Here is a 16606-nt window from a genome sequence, read left to right on the forward strand (position 1 = left end):
GAATTTCAGAATGCTGCACACAAGCTGGGGGCCTGGGATGAGAACCAGGGTTAAGCTTGAGGATAGATCTAACTGGGAGCTTCAGAGCTTGAAGCCAAAGGTAATCTGAAAGCCAGCTATCAAGGAAGAAGCTGAAAATTAAATCCAGGCAGACAGTCCAACTGAAATGCCAATCCCAATGGGAGAGAATGTGGGCTCTTTCAGAGAAAACCAGGCACAGCAGACCAGAGCTATCAACCCGACAGATCAGGACAGAGTCAAAACAGAGCCTATGGATACGTAAGAGCGGAATTGCTGAGTCAAAAGGTAGTTCCATGTCCAGTTTTTTGAGATACGTCCATACGGAGTTCCAAAGGGGCTGCACCAATCTGCAATCTCACCAACAGTGCACCAGGGTTCCCTTTTCTCCACATCCTCGCCAGCACTTGTTGTTTGTTGATTTATTGATGATGTCCATTCTGATCGGAGGGAGGTGGTATCTCATTGTGGCTTTTATTTGCATTTCTCTAATGATTAGTGAGGTTGAGCATTTTTTCATATGTCTGTTGGCCATCTGTATGTTCTCTTTAGAAAAATGTCTCTTCATGTCCTCTGCCTATTTTTTGATTGGGTTGTTTGTACTTTTTTGGTGTTGAGTTGAATCGGTATTTTATAAATTTTGGATATTAACCCTTTATCAGATATACCATTGATAAATGTCTTCTCCCATTCAGTAGGATTCCTTTTTGTTTTATTGATGGTTTCCTTTGCTGTGAAAAACCTTTTTAGTTTGATGTAATTCTGTATGTTTGTTTTTTCTTTTACTTCCTTTGCCCGATGGAATATATCAGTTAAAATATGACTAAGGGTAATGTCTGCAAATTTACTTCCTGTATTTTCTTCTAGCAGTTTTATGGTTTCAGATCTTACATTTAAGTCTTTAATTCATTTCAAATTTATTCTTGTATATAATGCAAGGAGGTGGTTATCAGACAATTTGGGGAATATAATCAATCAATAATGTTGTAAAGATTTCATAGGGTGTCAGATGGACACATGTCATATTAGGGAGACCACTTCATGGACGGTGTAGATGCTTGACCACTGTGCTGTACACCTGAAGCTGAAGCTGAAGCGGAATAATATTGAATGTCAACTACAATTTAATATGTATATAGTCACGGGATGCGGAGTGCAGCATAGAGAACAGAGTCAGTGGAATTGTAACAGCTATATTCGATGTCAGAGGGGTAGTAGATTGGGGGAGAGGGTTGTCACTTTGTGAGGGGTGTAAATGTTTAACTATTACATTGTTTTGTACACCTGAAACTAATAAAAAAATGAATTGTATTTCTAAATGCTAACAATGAACAGCAACAACAACAACAACAAAAACAAAGCCTATGGAGGTTCCCTGAGCTCTTGGGACAAAACTGCAGAAACTTTCTATTAGGTGACTGGACGTTGGCTTTGAGTAGCAATGACCCTTTACCACAACAAAGGGAGGCAGTACAGTGAAGTAGTTAGGAGGACAGACGTTAGAATCAGACTGCCAGAATTTAAATCCCAACTGTGCTGCTTATTAGCTGCATGACCTGCGGTTAATCACTTAACTTACTTAAGCTTTGGTTTCCATATCTGTGAAATGGAGATAAAAACACTATAGTACTTACCTAGCAGGGTTGAAAAAACAAGTAAGATAACATGGTAAGTGCTTAACACACATAAGCAATAAATGTTACTTAATATTATTTTTAAAAGGGCATCAAATTGGCTTCAAAGGATAAGTGTAAGCCAGTTCCAGGCAAAACTTGAATATTACCCACACCCTGACTTGAAATCCATAAGCAGGTCACTTAATGAGGGCAGGGGTTGTGCTCCTACTGCTGATCCTGTGGCTGGGTCTGCAAAGGGCACCACTGTGCAGGCCAGCTGGCAGCAGTAGTGCAAGGCAAGTGAAATCACTCTTTGATCTTGTCTATTGCACAGGTTTGTCTTTTTCCCAACAACCCTTATTCTTCCAAATGGGCAGGTCCTGCTAGCTTGATCCTATGGAAGAGAAAAGCCACACAAATCCAGGTGTTGGAGAGTTAATGTTTTTCCCTATCAAGAAATATCAGGATTTCTCAAAGAAAGCTTACTCACATTTGGAAGATGTAGGAAGGTAGAAGGTAAGGGGTGGATTTGGAAGCCTTATGATAGCGTACTGATGTGGGGCTGCTTGGTAGAGAAATTGCTAAAGAGAAGGCCCTATCTTACACTGCAGACATCTTTGTCATTCTTCCTATTTTGTGTTTAGGCCAGTGTTTTTCTTTTCTTTTCTTTTCTTTTTAAAGATTTTATTGGGGAATTGGGGGAGAGGAACAGCGTTGGGGAATTGGGGAAGGGGAACAGACAAGTTGCTGTCCTTTTGTTCTTCAGTCTAGTTGTGGAGGACATTGCTTCACTGGCCCATGTTGGTATTGTGATCATTGCGCTCTTCCCGAGTGAGGCAGTCACTCATGGCAGCTCATAGCAGCTCACGCCCGGCTGCCGGCCGCTCATGCTCTCTGCCACCCATTCACGGTGGCTCAGCTCCAGGTCAAGCTGTTGTTCACCATCTTAGCTGTAGAAGGTGCAGCGTCACTGGCCCTCATGTGGGATCTGAACCGGGGCCCTGCTGCTCAGAGCTAGCACTCCCAAGCCAACTCTTAACCAACACGCCACTCGGCCGGCCCCCAGTGTTTTTCTTAGTATATTTTTCTCATCACTTACATCAGAATCTACTGCGGGAAGTATCTAAAAACATGAATTGTGGACCCCTGGAGTTCTGACTAGTTAGGCTCAGCATTTTTAAGTAGCTCCCAAGTAGATTCTGTTATTGTATTATTATGTAGTTTTTGAACAGATGATATGTTTATCTGACACAAAACTTTGAAAATGCAAATATATAGAGAGTGAGGGGCCGACCAAGTGGCTCAGTTGGTTAAGAGTTGGCTTGGGAGTGCGAGCTCTGAGCAGCAGGTTCCCACATAGGCCAGTAATGCTGCACCCTTTACAGCTAAGATGGTGAACAACAGCTCAACCTGGAGCGGAGCTGCTGTGAGTCGCCGGGGATGGCGTAGGCTGCAGCCCCTGCTGCAGTGGGCTGCCGTGAGCTACCGTGTGTGGCCAGCAGCCGGTGTGAGCTGCCGAGAGCCGCGGAGAGCGGCCGGCGATTGATCTGCTTCAGCTGGAAGAGCGCAATGATAATACCAACATGGGCCAGTGAGGCGATGTCCTCCACAACTAGACTGAAGAGCAAAAGGACAACAGCTTGTCTGTTCCCCTCCCCCAATTCCCCAATTAAAAAAAATATTAAAAACAAAAACAAAAACGTGACTTATATTCATCTTTTGTTATCGGTATATATTGAGTATTACAATTTTAATACTATTTTTGTTTCTTAAAATGTGGATACATTTTTGGATATATATATATATATATATATATATATATATATATATATACACAGTCTTCCCATATCTATCATAAAAAACTTCCTTGCTAATTTTTATAGGTGTGTAGCACTCATCAATATGGATGTACCCAACTTTATTTCACCAGTCACATTTTGATGGACACATGGGTTATTTCCAATCCTCTGCTAACACAGTCAATGGATGTAATGAATTGTACATGCATCATTTTTCAGATGTAGGATAAATTTCCCAAACTGGAGTTTATTCTCTAGCTGATTTTGGCACACGTTGGAACTTAGGAACCACTGGCTTTGGGGTTGCTGATGTGATTGGACTAATTTACATTTCATTAAGCCTTTATGTAAAGACTCATAGAATGGCAGAGCTGAAGCAACCCTCAAAGATCTTCTTGATCATTTTACAGATGAGGAAATTGATAATTTGATGGGCAAGGGACTTTCTGAAGTTTACACAGCATGTTGGTAGTAGAGCAGAAACTGGAACCCAAATATCCTCACTCCTGGGCCAGTGCTCTGCTGCCTATGATCATCTTCAACAAACCAATGTAGGGTGCTCTGTGCTGTGTACTATGGTCTCTAGCTGGAGCAGTTAGGTCATGCACTGGAACAATAACGCAATGTAGCCTGTGTGAAATACCAGATCTCTTCAGTCATGGAATGGTAGACTTTCAGAAACATCAGAACTAAACAGGCAAAGTGTTCTACACACTATTATGAACCACTGACCTCTTTCCACAGAATGGAAAAAGGCCAATAGTTCCCTATGCAAGTAATTTAATCCAAATTCTGGAAAAATTAAAGTATTTGGGTTTCTGTGCAGCTTCTTTAATGGGCTTGCTAGAGAAGGGAAGAAGTAGCTAGTGACTTGTTACTAAAGACCAAATTCCTAAGGGAGATTATTTGGGGTTGGGAAATCTCAGTGGAGGTGCAGTTCTTACTCTGCAGATTCATCTCACAATATAGAGAAAGCTTTCTTGAGCAAACCAAGGTCACCTATCCTTCCACCACACCCAAAAAAAGTAAAGTAAAAAGAATATGGTGTTTTCTGGAAATCTGTGGTATGCTCAAAACTTATGATCACATAAAGTCAAGAAGATACTTCATGAATAATACATTTCAATGGAAATAAACAGATGGTTTTCTTAAAACAAACAAAAAACCCCTTCTACCCCAGAATCTCTTCTCCAACATTAGAGTTTATTTTTTCAGTTATGGCCTGCTGGCTTTCTCACCTTTTATTCATCATGGAAGTATGGTGGGATGGTATCAAAGCAAACTTCATCAATCTTAAAGCTTTACAGATCCTTTTGTAGCAACTTCAACCTTGTTCTCACTACCTTAGCCAAATAAAGGGGAAGTTGTGTGTGTGTGTGTGTGTGTGTGTGTGTGTGTGTGTGTTTAAAACCAGGTTAATTGTTTTGTGTCAAGAGGCAGGACATTTTGTCTTTTGTCCTTATGTCTGATCTCAGCATAAAAGGAGCAAACATCCTAGTTGAAGTATTCAGACAGTCATCAATGGAGCCTGGTACTTTGAACTGCAGGAGTTGGGCTGGAGAGGATGCATTCTTTATCCCATTATCAGACACTCTACAGTTCTAATTTTGATGAGAACAAGACAATTGTTAAGCGAAGTGCTACTCACTTAACAGCTTAATCAACCATAGCTATAAAGCCTCCCTTTTGTCTGGTCAGCAATTATTTTTGTCTCCTGAGAGGAGGGAGTGAGGGAGAGAAGGGCTTCAGAAAGTAGCAGGTAAAAGCAGGCCAAGAAAATTAAATTGTAAGTTTTTTTTTCTTTAACCCTGAAACATATTTTGCCTAATGGAACCAAGAGACTCCAGAGTTGGGGACCCTTCATCCCCATTTCCAGGCAAGAAGGTGAACTATGATTTTGTCAGTATCACAGTATTAAGCCAACAACTACTCGATTGTTGAAATCATCTAACAGCCTTTTCCCAGGTCCTATTCAGACCCTAGGCCAGTCTTTCTCAAAGTACAGTCCTTAGAATACATCTATCAGAATCATCTGGAAAGTTTGTTTAAAAATGCTTCACCTCAGACTAATGAACCAGATCTCTGGCAGTGGGACCCAGACATTTGCATTTTCCTCACATTTACTGGGTAAATCTGTTATATCATAAAAGTCAAGAACTGCTGACCTTACTATGAGGAGACTTTGGGGACTCTTACTCCTGCTTAAATAGGTTCTAGTGTTGTGACTACAACATGATAATGGTAGAGCATGTTAACTGAGTACTTATTATATGCCAGCCACTCTGCTAAGTGCTTTGGACATTTCTATTGCACATTTAATCCTTACAATTACCAAGTGAGGTAGGTGATATTATCTGTATCTCACAGATATGGAAATCGAGGCTTAAAGAAGTGAAGGAAAAACAGCCAGCAAGTGACAGAGCTCAGAATTGAAACTGGGTCTATCCATCTCAAAAGGCCATGATCTGAGCCATTGCTACACACCTTGCCTCCAACAATCACTTGAAATTTGGCTCTAATAGTACTTAGTAATTCTTATGAGACACCACAAAATGTCAAGATGAGTTGTCACTCCTATGGAGGAATGCAGCATATCTGTAACTTCATTTTGTCACCAGATCTTTCTTTCAAATCTTCTTTGTCCTTATATGCCATCTTTGGTGCTACCTCCCCTGCATTCTGAACATAAACGTGACTCCTCTGCTTACCTGACTTTTCTGTACTCTGGACACAGATATTTGTTTGGGTTGATGCTCTGTTACAAAAATGAGTTAATTCAAAGCATGTTTTCCATGTAATTGATACTCAAATGCCTGTCTCTGATTCTCTTTTGAATTCCAGACTCTGAATGCCTGTCATACAACTGCCAACCATGACGACTCAATGTTCACTTCAGCCAAGTTCTCTAGCTCCCCACTTTTACAAAGTCAGTGCTGGATATTTGGTTGCATATTTATGTTGATTTCCAGAAAAAAATGCAACTGAAATCTCATTATTATTAAACAAATTGAGTGTCACTATTTTACGGTTCGAACTGATCACTTCATCTAATTATTGCTTTCTGAAAACATCAACCACCACAGTCCACCAGTATACTGACCTCCAAGGGGCTGCCACAGACCTGCCTTTAGAAACTTGCCTATCTGGAAATGAGGACAAGTGGAGTTTGTTATTTGTTTTTTAACTTTATTGGGGAACAGTGTTTTTTACCAGGACCCATCAGCTCCAAGTAAAGTTGATGTCCTTCGATCTTAGTTGTGGAGGGTGCAGCTCAGCTCCAAGTCCAGTCACCGTTTTTTTACAATCTAGTTGTGGGGGGTGCATCCCACCATCATATGCAGAAGTCGAACCGGCAACCTTGTTGTTAAGAGTGTGCACTCTAACCAACTGGGCCAATCGGCCAGCCTGGAGTTTGTTATTTTTAGAAATGGCATTTATTGCTGGTCCCCAATAATGCCAAGTACATACATAAGGAGTATAGCCTCTGTGGATGGTAACAGATGGTAACCTCAATTAAATGGGCAGTCTTTGACAAGTTCTTTCTTCCTCTTTGAGTCTCCTCTGAAATAGCAAGACCTTAGATTAAATGACAGATAAAGGTCTTTCTATCTCTAAACATTTAGAGCAAAACATCTAAAGTAGCCAAACTTCTACAACAATCTTCCCACTAGTACTCCTATTAGTTAGTTACATGATCAACTGCTCTAATGAAAGGCCCTAAAATATTGTGGTTGAAACAAGATAGAAGTTTATTTTTCACTCACTTAAGAGTTCGAGTTAGGTGGTCCAGGGCTGGTATGGAGGTTTGAAGATGTCAAGGGCACAGGTTCCTTCCATCTTCTTGCTCCCCGCCCTGTTAACATTCCAACTCATAGGAAGGGAGAGCATGGACAGTGGAAAACATGCTTCTTTCTTTTAAGGGCACAACTCAGAAGTTGCCCATATTACTTCCACTTGAGTCTTACTGACTAAGAACACATCCGCTTCGCCACATCTAGCTGCAAAGTATAGTGGAAAATGCAATCTTCACCATCTTCACCTGAGCTATCATATGCAATTAAAGCTCCTATTACTATAGGAAAACATGAGGATAGATATTGTGGGGAGTCAGCAAGCAGTCTCTCTATCAGAGCACTGTATTATGAATGAATAACCTTGTTTATCTCTTTTCCCCCAAAACTCCTTGGTTCACTGGCTTGTTCCTCACTGGTTTAACCAAGCAAGAAGGTTATTGATGAAAGAGGTAGAACATAATCCCATGGCCTGCTGTAAAATTGTCCTGGGGCCATATTCAAGTGAACTTTGTCTTTTGGAGAGGTAGAATATCTGTTCTCCAAGCTGCTATCATCTGTAAAGTCCAATTGAACTGCTGGAGGGAGTCACTGAGATCACCGAATTTCATGCTTCAGCTGAATTCAAAACATAGGCATTGCTTCCAGGGTATTGGTAAGAACTTGTTGCCATTTACACTTTGGGTCAATTTATTTGTATCAATGTACATGCTATTTATCAGTATTGGGTATTATTAAGAGCATGGGTTTTGGTATCAGATCAGTGTGGCTTTAAGGAAATCTTAACCACTCAGATTTATTTTCTTCATTTGTTAAAATGGAGTAAAGTCATCTAATTCAAGGATGAGTTGTGAGGATTATGTGATTCAAGAACTATGAAATTACTCAGAATATTGCACACATTAAACACTCAAAATATTCTTTTTATTAGTGACATCATGGATGATTAATTTATTAAGTGCCTATTATGTATGTGCCAGGCACTGTGCTAGCTTCTACATGAATAGCTGGTTCACGTGTACATTTTTAAAATCTGGGAGTCATACAAAGCTCCTTAATAAATACAGTTTACTCTTGAATACCATGGGTTTGAACTGCATGGGTCCACTAATACACAGATTTTTTTTCCAAAAAATACTATAAATGTATTTTCTCTTATGATTTTCTTAATAATACCATATTTTGCCATGTATAATGCACACTTTTTTGCCCAAATTTGTGAGGGAAAAATAAGGATGTGCATGCGCATTATACATGGGTAGTACTAATTTAGTATCTATATAAATGTTTTTAATTATCTTATTTATTCTTATGAGTTAAAAGTGTAACTCCAGAAATCAATAATGATATCTGTATGCAAAATAATGCCCTGGAATACGATAATTGGCTTTGTTGAACTTATGATGAACTTGCAACCATGAAGAGTTCTTGGCCTTCTATGATGCATAACTATCATAAATTTGTTACCGGTACATACAATGTCTTGTAACTCATATCCATTCCTGTGTTTTGTAATTATTTGTTATATAAGATTATTTGTACTATAATATGTTAAAAAATAAATGCTAAAATCCCTTTATAATATTGGGTTGTTGGAGAAGTCATGATGCATTTTTGCAAGAAAAAACATAGAAAAAATACATCATGACTTTTCCGACAATCCAATACAAAAACAAGTACCTAAATGTAAACAAATAAAAATTTGAATTAAAAAATTAAAACAAAAAATTTTTTTCACTGAAAGTTTGAGCCAAAAACCTGGGTGCACATCATACATGGGAACACATTCTACATAGCAAAATACAGTATATTCTCTTCTCCAGCTTACATTTCTTGTAAGAATACAGTATATAATACATAAAATATACAAAATTTGTGTTAATCTACTGTTTATGTTATTGGTTAGGCTTCTGGTCAACAGTAGGCTATATTAGTAGTTAAGTTTTGGGAGAGGAAAAGTTATATGTGGATTTTTGACTGCACCGAGCTCAGCACCCTTAACCTGTGCATTATTCAAGGGTCAGTTGTATTAGGTTAATTAGGGCTTTGTGAATGAATGTGGGTTACTGCTCTCATTTAATAGAGAGCAGAAAACTTGCTGTGTGTCTGGCAAAGGGCTTGGATGGGGGAAGGGTAACAAGAAACAGGACAGTATGAACCAATGGTCCTAATTTGATCATCATTTCCATTTTCTTTTTCCTTCAATAAAACTCAATTTACTGAGTTTTCCCTGCTTTTATAATAGTTCACCTGTCAGCTCTGTAGGGAACATCTGGTATCTCAGAACTGTAAGTCTGAAAAGTCTTTAACATTTTCCCTCTCTGAATCATGATACTTTTGAGACTAGTAGTTTAAATGCCAGCCAGTCATTTACTGGCTGTGTGATCTTGGATAAGTCCCTTCTATCTTATTTTTTTTTAAGATTTTTATTGGGGAATTGGGGGGATGGGAACAGCGCTGGGGAATTGGGGGAAGGGGAACAGACAAGTTGCTGTCCTTTTGCTCTTCAATCTAGTGCGGAGGACGTTGCTTCACTGACCCAAGTTGGCACCATCATTGCGCTCTTCCCGGGCGAGGCAGATCAGTCGCTGGCTTCTTGGTGGCCACTCACGCTGGCTGCTGGCTACATACGGTAGCCCATGACAACCCACTGCAGCAGGGACTGCAGCCTACACCTTCGCCGGCGATTCACGGCAGCCCAGCTCCAGGTTGAGCTGCTGTTCAGCATCTTAGCTGTAGAGGGCAGTGTCATTGGCCCTCATATGTGGGATCCGAACCGGGGCCCTCTGGCATTCTAAGCCAGTTCTTAACCATTGCGCCACTTGGCCGGCCCCCTTCTATCTTCTGAGTCTCGCTTTTCCTCATTTGTGAAATGAGTATATTAACAATACCTACGAACTGCTTAACATGGTGGCTGGCAAATAGTAATCAATAAACATTAACTCTTTTCATTAATGCATTCATTCATTCATTCAATGGGTGTTTATTAAGTGCTAAGAATGAGCTAGGGGCTGTGCCTTCCAAAATCTTCCAATATCACTGGGAAGCTAAGACAAGATATAACCTATGAAATGTTAAATATAAAACTCAATGTAATCTATAACAAAAGACACAAGGTCAGGGGAGGAACAGATCATTGTGGCCCAGAGCAATGTTTTATAAACTTTCCTGGCTTGAGTCTCACTTCCATCCAATTCTAGAGTTTGTTTTGGATAACAATGTGAAAATCAGTAGACTGGAGTGAAAAGATATGGTTACAAAGAGGGAAAGGGACAGGTAGTAATGGAAGAACAGCAGGCTGGGACAAGTTGTGGAGGAAATGGTCAGACAGAGGATTTGGTCTTGATTGATTTAGTTCTGAGCTCCCAAACCAGTGTGCGAGGGTTACAGAATAGCCCCTAGGCCAGTCACTTAGGCCTGCAAACAGCCTGTTTGTCTGTTTTTCACAATGTGCTATACAAATATGACCGTTTGCTATGCCTGTCATGCCTTGCAAAGGTAAGTACCACTCTAGATTTCGCAGAAGCCATATTGTTGGGTAAGGATTTGGAAGCATGTGCCTCTGTCAGAAGGAAAGATAAAGAAACCTGGATTAGGGCACAGAGTCACACTGAGAAAGTCCAAACCCAGGGTCCTGCTGCTATCTTTCCCACCACCTAATGATAGCAGACAACCACTATCACTCTCTTTACTCTCTATAAACCCGACCTTGTCTCTATTGACAAGAAAAAGGAAAAACAAAACACAATGCCCACCAAGCCAGCCCTGCTGGAAAGGTCTTTGAAGATGGGATCACAGTCCAGATATCTGGAGTAAACTAGCAGGCCCTACTTTTTGTATAAAAACTGCTGAACACATTTTCCTTGACCTTAAGAAAAGATATCTTAGGATTTCATGTCAGTGGTCTTGTATTTTATTTTAAAAAATAGGTATTTGGTTTCTGCTTGATTGAGGGTTAGTGGGGCTTTCCAGAATGTACTCTTCATAACTCTTCTTTCTTCTCGGCATTTGATCAGAGTTCTTGCCTGTAAGCAGCAGAAACCAACTTTCCCTAACATAACCAAACCAAACAAACCAAAAAAGGAACTTATTAAAAGGATGCTGGGGGTGAGAAGGGCTCCCAAAATCAAGGGTAGGTTGGAGGACCAGGCCTGAAGGACAACATGAACTAAAAAGGTCCCAGGAGACACCAGGAAGCACACAACCTTCTTCCAGCAGGAGCGGACTAGCCAGGACACTATGGGTGAGGCTGGACATTGTCAAAACTACAGTGACTAGATACTAAGCATCCCTGTCTCTGGGTTAGTTGCAACAGATTCTTTGTACCAGAAGGGGAAGAGGGAGGGAGGATCTTTATTCTTCAACTTCTGCAGTTGAGTCAGGGTACTGTGTCCTACCAATATTTCACATCTTGGGAGGTCTCCCTTCAAATGGGAAGAGGTTGAATGGTGTATAGCAAACAACTAAACCAACAAGCAAAGCAATGTTCTTTAGAGCCTCCCACACAGTGTTTTTCATATTGCAAGTGGTAACACATTATTGAGTTGTGAGATTAATTTCATGGGTGTCCAATTAGCTTTTGGTTTAATTTAAAGTATAAAGTTTGATAAGCTTTGACATGTGTATATACCTGTGAAAGCATCAATACAATCAAAATAATTAACATACCAATTAGTAAAATTTCTTCAAGCATTTCAGTAATCTCTTGCTCCTGCCCCACCCTGCTCTCTATCCAGGCTCTGTACTCAGGTAATCACTGCTCTACTTTCTGTCACTATACATTAATTTACATTTGCTAGAATTCTAAGTAAATTGAATCATATACATAGAATGTATAGTTCCTTTTTTGTATAGGTTCTTTCAGCATAATTATTTTGAGATTCATCCTTATTATTGTGTATATCAGTAGTTCATTTCTTTTTGTTGATGTATTCCATTGAATAGATACAACACAATTTGTCTGTTGACAGACATTTGGGTTGTGTGATGGTTAGTTTTAGGCTATAGTCCTCAATTATTCAATTGAACACTAACCTAGGTACTGCTGCGAAGGTATTTTACAGATGTGATTAATGTTCACAATCAGGTGGTACAATGTAAAGAAGATTATCCTAGAGAATCTTGGTGGGCTTGGTTCAATCAGTTGAAAGGCCTTAGAACAGAACTGATATTTCCTTGAAGAAGAATTTTTCCCCATGGAATACAACTTCAATCTGTCACATAAGCTGTGATGTTTATTATATACGCTGTTTATCAAATTGAAGAAGCTTCCTTCGACTTCTCATTTGTTTTGAGTCTTTACCAGAAATGGGTGTTGAATTTTTGTCAATTGTTTTCTGCATCTATTTAGATGCTCATGTGATTTTTCAGTTTTTGTTTGTTAATATGGTGAGTTACATTGGCTGATTTTTTTTTTAGATTCTTATTGGGGAATTGGGGGGATGGGAACAGTGCTGGGGAATTGGGGAAGGGGAACAGACAAATTGCTGTCGTTTTTGTTCTTCAGTCTAATTGTGGAGGACGTTGCTTCACTGGCCCAAGTTGGCACCATCATTGCGCTCTTCCCGGTTGAGGCAGATCAGTTGCTGCCTTCTGGACAGCCACTCACGGCTGCTGCTGGCCGCTCATGCTGTCTGCTAGCTACATACGGTAGCCCATGGCAACCCACTGCAGCAAGACCTGCAGCCTACGCCATCGCCGGCGACTCACGGCAGCCCAGCTCCAGGTTGAGCTGCTGTTCAGCATCTTAGCTGTGGAGGGCAGTGTCACTGGCCGTCATATGTGGGAACTGAACTGGGGCCCTCTGGCGTCCCAAGCCAGTTCTTAATCATTGCGCCACTCGGCCGGCCCTCGACTGATCTTTAAATATTAAACAAATCTTACATTTCTGAGATAAACTTTAGCTGGTCATAATGCATTGTCCATTTTTCTTATTATTGGATTCAATTTGCTAAAATTTGATTTAGATTCTTTGCATCTGGGGTCATGGGGAATACGGGTCTGTAGTTTTCTTTTCTTGCACCAACTCTTCTCATGGAGTAAGTTTGAAAGGATTCCCTCCTCTTCAGTTTTCTGGAAGGGTTTGGGTAGAATTTATATTATTTCCTTAAATGTTTGGTGGAGTTAACCAGCGAAGTAATCTGGGCCTGGAGTTTCCTTGTGGGAAAGGTTTTAATGACAAATTCAGCTTCTTTAATAGACATGATGTTATTCAGCCTATCTATTTCTTCTTGAGTGAGCTCTCATAGATTATATGTTTCAAAAAATTTGTGCATTTTATCTAAGTTGTTCAGTTTTTTAGGAATAGAGTCATTCATAATATTTCCTTATTTTCCTTTTAATATTTATATTGATGTCAACTCTCTTATTGACTGATAATTTGTCTCATCAATTGGTAATTATTTGGTAATTTGTTGTTAGATAAGGGTCCAACTTCATTCTTTTGCATGTGTATATTCAGTTTTCCTGGCACCATTTGTTAAAAAGACTGCCCCTTCCCCATCAGTTCATCTTGGCACTAATCATTTGACTATATATGTAAGGGTTTATTTCTGAGCTCTCTCTATTCTATTCAAATGGTGTATATATTTATGCCAGTATCACACTGGTTTATGTTTGTTTGTTGGTTGGTTGGTTGGGCTTTTTGCTTTGTTTTATTTTTGGCCTTATGCTTATGGATTATAAATTGCTATAAGCTTGGGTAAATGTTTTGGAATAATTACTGAAAAGACTTTAAGCATCCTAAGATTTTGTATTTTCAGTACCACACTTTTTTGATTGCTACAGCTTTGTAGTAAGTTTGAAATCAGGAAGTGAGTCCTCCAGCTTTGCTCTTTTTTTCAAGATTGTTTTGGTTATGCAGATCCCTTAAAATTCCATAAGAATATTTGGATTTTTAAAAAAATTCTGCAAATGACATCATTGGGATTTTGTATAATTCATTTGTTTAAAGAATTTTTATTGGGGAATTGGGGAAGGGGAATAGTATTGGGGAATTGAGGAAGAGAAACAGCCAAGATGTTGTCCTTCAATCTTAGTTGTGAAGGGCACAGTTAGCTCAGCTACAAGTCCAGTTGCCATCCGGCTGTCTGTCGGCAGGTCATGGCCACTCAGCTCAAGGTGCAATGTTCAGTCTTAGTTGTGAGTGGGCATAGCCCACCATCCCATGCAGGAGTTAATCTGCAGACCTTGTTGCTAAGAGTGCACGCTCTAACCACTGAGTGATTTGGCCGCCCGTCGACAGCTCAGGGCAGCTCAGCTCAAGGTGCCATATTCAATCTTAGTTGTGAGTGGGCATAGCCCACAGTCCCATGTGGGAGTCAAACCGGCCAACTTGTTGTTAGGAGCACCTGTTAGCAGCTCAGCGGCAGCTCAGCTCGGGCGCAGCTCACTGGCCCATGTGGGAATCAAACCAGTGACCCTGTTGCTCAGAGCTCGCGCTCTTAAAACCCTCCATCAGATGCAATTGATCTCACAGATTCATTGCTCACAAAGATGCCGCAATGAAATATGTCCTTACTGTACTAAGTCACAAACATGACTGGCGATAGGTTATGGTAGAGGGGAAGATACAGAAGCAATGAGTCACGATACTTAAGTTAGCTATTAGATATTTGAAAATGTGTGTGCAATGAATATGTGAGATCAATTGTGCCTGATGGAGGGTTACCAACTAAGCCACTCGGCCGGCCCTATAATTCAATTTTTTTAAAGAGCAAAGGATTTAAATGAAGATTTCTCCAGAGACGACTTACCAGTGGCAAACAAGCACATGAAAAGATGCTCAATATCGCTAACATTAGGGAAATGCAAGTCAAAACCATAATGACATACCACTAAACATCCACTCGGATGGTTATAATTAAACCAACAGATAATAACAGGTGTTGATGAGGATTTGGAAAAATTGGAAACTTCATACATTGCTGGTGGGAATGTGCAGCCACTTTGTAAAACCTTTTGGTACTTCCTCAAAAAGTTAAAATACAGAGTTACCATATGGCCAAATGAGTCCACTCCTAGGTATATACCCGCAAAGAATTGAAAATATGTGTCCACACAAAAAGTTGCATACAAGCATTCCTAGAAGTATTATGCAAAATAGCCAAAACTTGGAAATAATCCAGATATCCATCAATTTATGAATGGATGAACAAAACATGGTATATCCATACAATGGAATATTATTTAGCCATAAAAAGGAATGAAGTACTGATACATGCTGAGGCAGGTTAATTAGCGTAACATCAGGCAGTTAGGAATTCCCTGGTAGAATGAGCAGAAAATAAAGATATCTTCAAAGCCTCAGACTCAGCCTTGAAAGTCCCAGCTTTAAGATAGCACTCTCCTTCCAGAGCAGAATCATCAATTATGCTCTCGGACAAGCCTCAGACTCAGCCTTGAGAGCCCAGCCTGGAGACAACACACCTGCTGGAGCAAAAGCACCAATTATATTCTGGGACAACTGGACTAAGTAAGCAGCTAAGCAACAGAAGAAACCTCCTCCAGGCTGAACAGCAAAGTAAATTTAATGAGATCTGTACCAGTGGACACCAGTTTTTCTCCCTAGATAGGCTAGGAAAATATATAAACAGAAGCCTCTCGCCTTAGCTAGTGGGCTTCCAGTTTTGGATGTCCCCTCTCACTTTGAGAGCTGTAACTCTGCTTTAATAAAACCGTCCTTTTCTGTAAGTTTACCTCTCTGGTCCATGTCTTCAGTCTTTGGTGCTGCGAGACCACGATCCCGGCTCACATACACACACCAAAAATTCTGCATCAGTGCTACAACATGGGCAAACCTTGGAAAACATTATGTTAAGTGAAAGAAGTCAGACATAAAATACCACATATTGCATGGTTCTATTTATATGAAATGTCTAGAATAGCCAAATCCATAGACACTACCCTGTATTTTTCTTTTGTCAGGAAAAATATACATGTTTGAGATTTTCCATCAGCATGTGCAGATATTCTTCATACTTTTCAACGGTGGCATGGCAATCCCTCATACAGCTCTATGGTAATTATATACTCAATTCTCCATTAATAAAAACATTGTTTCTCTTTGTGTGCATGTATTTGTGTGTACCACTACAAATCTAAAGAGGTTATTGAGCAGTCTGAACATAGGAGGACAAACATGAAATATTTTGTTCTCCAATTACAGTTTTTTGTTGTTGTTTGTTTTTTTAAGATTTTTATTGGGTAATTGGGGGGATGGGAACAGTGCTGGGGAATTGGCGGAAGGGGAACAGACAAGTTGCTGTCCTTTTGTTCTTCCGTCTAGTTGTGCAGGACGTTGCTTCACTGGCCCAAGTTGGCACCATCATTGCACTCTTCCCTGGCGAGGCAGATCAGTCGCCGGCTTCTGGACGACCGCTCA

This window comes from Hipposideros armiger, unplaced genomic scaffold, assembly GCF_001890085.2.
Source record: "Hipposideros armiger isolate ML-2016 unplaced genomic scaffold, ASM189008v1 scaffold_314, whole genome shotgun sequence".
In the NCBI taxonomy this organism is placed as follows: Eukaryota; Metazoa; Chordata; class Mammalia; order Chiroptera; family Hipposideridae; genus Hipposideros; species Hipposideros armiger.